A 4,044-nucleotide genomic window follows, 5' to 3' on the forward strand; every position below is an offset into this window, starting at 1 on the left:
ATGTGTCCCTTTCTCCTGTTCGGAAATGTATGTTAATATATTATTCTTTGTTTTTTCTTTCTATGTTGAAATAAAATTATTTTTTTATATATTTTTACCAAATCAATTGGTGTCACAGTCTATGCCTAAAAAGTCCCGCCTTTTTTAAGGGGAAAACTTCTATAGTATTTCATGTTGGGATGTTGGCTACTGTTAAGCGGATCTTAATTTATACCTCGCACAATTCTGATTTTTATCTATTTCCTCCTTAGAGACATCTCTATCGAGCATACCAGAATCTTCTTCTGCTATCCTCGGTAGCTCTATCTTCCGGAGATATTGTTCAATTTTTTCCCTTCTATTTTGTTTACTCTTGGGGTCCTGACTGTCATTCACCTTATATAGTAGCTGATAATATTCTGAAAAAATATTGCTAATGTCTCTTGTTGAGAATTTCATTACTCCCTTCTTATCTTTAATTTTTGTGATATAATAAAAATTTCTTCTAGGTTTAATTACCCCTGCCAGGATTCTCCCCGGTTTGTTACCGAATTCATATTGCCTTTTGGCCGACTTCAAAAAAAGCTGCCTAGTTTCCTGCTCTAATAAATCTCTCAGTGCTTCCCATTTTCCTATTAATTCGACCATTATTTTATGGTCGTTTAACCCTTTATGTAGCTGTTCCAGCTCCTGGATTGCCTGTAGAATCAGTAGTTTTCGTGCTGTCCATATTTTCCTTCTCTTGGCTGCTTCTGCTATTAATCTCCCTCTCATGTATACCTTATGAGTCTCCCACAATACAGTTGGTGAAATATTCTCTATATTATTTTCTTGAAAAAATAGGTTCAAATCCATTTCTAGAGCCTTGAGTATTTTATGATCATGTAGGAGAGATTCATCCAACCTCCATGACCTTTGCCTAACCGGTATATCCTCTCCAAAGTGGCCATAATGGGAGCATGGTCTGAGAGGATTATTGATTTCACTTCCACTTCCCTTAGCCCCTCCAGGAGCTGATGATCCAGAAAAATATAGTCAATTCTTGAATAGGAACTGTGCACCTGAGAATAATAAGTATAGTCCCTCCCCCTAGGATACGCAATTCTCCATACCTCCACCAATTGCTGCCGATGCAATTTTTGTTTAATTACCTTAAAATATTATCCTTCTGAGCGTAGAGATGGAGGTTGGGCATCCAGGGAAGGATCGAATACGAAGTTAAGATCCCCTGCCACAATTACCCCTCCCTCTTTAAAACGTTCTAGATTATTCAATACTTTCCCAAAGAAGGGACAAGGGCGAGAATTAGGGCAGTAGACATTAACCAATGTATACATTTTATCAAACATAGAGCCTTTAATAAATAGGTACCTCCCTTCGGAATCCGATTCCATAGCTTTTAATATAAAGGGAGTATTTATATCGAACCCGATGGCAATTCCTCTAATCAATAGGAACAGACGATCACTCTGTGCTCCCCTGACAGAACAGGGATCTGTTTGTTTACATTCACAGATCCCCATTCTGGATCTCTGTGGAGCGATTGTAAGTGGGCCACAAATGCAGGGCCGGATTAAGAACATCATGGGCCTGGTGCTGAGGATTTTGGTCGGGCCTTTTATAAACCTTAAATAAATAAAAATGCTAACTATTTTTTGTTATAACAAATTAAAGAGAGAGAGAGGTAGGATGAGATAGAGAGAGAGAAAGGGGATGAAAGAGGTGTGAAGGGTAAGGGAGGGAGGATGAGAGAGAAAGGGGGGGATGAGAGAAAGAGGATGCACATGAGCATGTGTGGGAATGGCATCAACGCAGCCTGGCCAAGGCAAGTGACCGAAGGCACAGAACCCAGAAGGAAGACCGGAAGCTGGAAGTGCCCAGGCCCCGCCAGATTGATCACAGCACAGCACTGAAGGGCTCAGTCTGACAATTTAAGTGTGCCCTAATGTGCTAATATGCTGGGCATAATTGTACATTATGGCATAACCTACCCCATGGCTAGGGATGAGCCGAAACCCCCCCCCCCCTGTTCGGTTCGCATCAGAACTTTCGAACGGACCGCAAATTCGTACGAACTTTAGAACCCCATTGAAGTCTATGGGACTCGAACGTTCGAAATATAAAGTGCTCATTTTAATGGCTAATATGCAAGATACTGTCCTAAAAAGGGTTTGGGGACCTGGCTCCTGCCCCAGGGGACATGGGTCAATGCCTAAAATGTTTTTAAAAATGTCCGTTTTGGTGGTTGTGGTGCTGGTGCCACAACACTATAAGTCCTCACAGTCACTCTCGGTGGGCACAGGAACGGGCCCTGCTGTGAAATATTATATCAAGAATTGTAATTACATGCCCCTGTTAAACAGGGGCTGACAAATTGGGCCTTAGGCACTGGTGCTGGTGCCACGACACTGCAACCTCTCCCATATACTCTATTTGTAGTGCAGGAATGAGCCCTGCTGCAAAGCATTGCATCAAAAATTGAAATTAAATCCCCCTGTTAAACAGGGGCTGAAAAATTGGGCTGGTGGCACTGGTGCTACGACACTGCAACCTCTCCCATATACTCTAGTTGTAGTGCAGGAATGAGCCCTGCTGCAAAGCATTGCATCAAAAATTGTAATTAAACGCGCCTGTTAAACAGGGGCTGAAAAATTGGGTCTTAGGCAATCGTGCTGGTGCCACGACACTGCAACCTCTCCCATATACTCTAGTTGTGGTGCAGGAATGAGCCCTGCTGCAAAGCATTGCATCAAAAATTGTAACTAAACGCCCCTGTTAAACAGGGGCTGAAAAATTGGGCTGGTGGCATCACCCAGAACCAAAAATGTTCTTCCAACATCAGCGGAGGAGGAAGAGGATAGACAATCAACACAACAGGACAGTCACTCAGCATCAGCATAGGCAGTCTTGAAGGGATGTGATATTTCAAAAAATAGTTATTCGGTTACATCAGCTTCAGGTGCTTGGTAGCTGTGGGTGATCCAAGACTGATTCATCTTTATGAAAGTCAGTCGATCAACCCAGTCGGTGGACAGGCGCACCCTGTGATCGGTAACAAAGCCACCAGCAGCACTGAAGGTGCGTTCCGAAAGAACGCTGGATGCAGGACAGGCCAGTAGCTCAATTGCATACTGTGCAAGCTCTGGCCAGTGATCCATCCTCAAGACCCAGTAAGCCAGAGGATATTATTACTGCAAATGATATTACTGTGATGGGAATCGATATGAAGAGGTAAATAAAGGTGCGATAACTGCACTTGAAATTGATTCAGGAGTTGAAACAATGGAAACCTCTGATGACTCCTCAGACGATGAAAGTGTAAAGTCTGTTCATTCCAATTGTAGTAATATTATCCAGCAATGTGGGTTTCCAGCGCCATATGCTCAAAGAACTGCTAAAATGTTTTTTGTGTAAAAGGGGGGGTCACATCGCAAAATATTGTTGGGCGGCAAATAATATCAAAAGGAGATCATACCCGAAAACGACCCCAAGGCATTATGTGTGTTATTCAGCCAGGTGGGGTAGCAATCCAAAGCATGGAACCCATAGTAATCAAACCCATTTCCCATGTAAGACCCAAATGCGGAGTCTACAAACTGAAAAGCAATATGTAGAACAGTTGCCTAAAGTCAAAATGGAGGTAGCTGCATGGTTGTTCAAATATAGCGCTGGGGGAAACAATGGTAGCAGAACTTAGTGAGCTGCAGGCATGGTAGGAATATTCTGGTCAATGTTTCCCTGCTATGAAAAATGTGAGTGATGTGAATGTGTTTGATGTGAGTTTCAGGTTCAGAATATGATAGAGGACCTTGATATATATATTTTTTTGTATTTTCAAGGATAAACCACTGAATTGGTATTTTTGTGGTTAAAACATTTTTCTGTTATGATTATTGTTTTTTGTTTCTTTCCTCTTCTCTTATTTTCAATTTTTGTAAATTTTTCCTGAGTAATATCCAATACTTCTGCTTAATATAAGAATTGTGTGTAATCACTGTCTGTTTCTTCCTTTTCCAGAGACCATGGAAGAAGTTAAACGGCTTTAGATACTAGCATTTGTGTTTT

This window comes from Lithobates pipiens, unplaced genomic scaffold (genome assembly GCF_037356315.1).
Source record: "Lithobates pipiens isolate NorthernLeopardFrog02 unplaced genomic scaffold, aLitPip1_a1.2 Scaffold_3, whole genome shotgun sequence".
Lineage (NCBI taxonomy): Eukaryota > Metazoa > Chordata > Amphibia > Anura > Ranidae > Lithobates > Lithobates pipiens.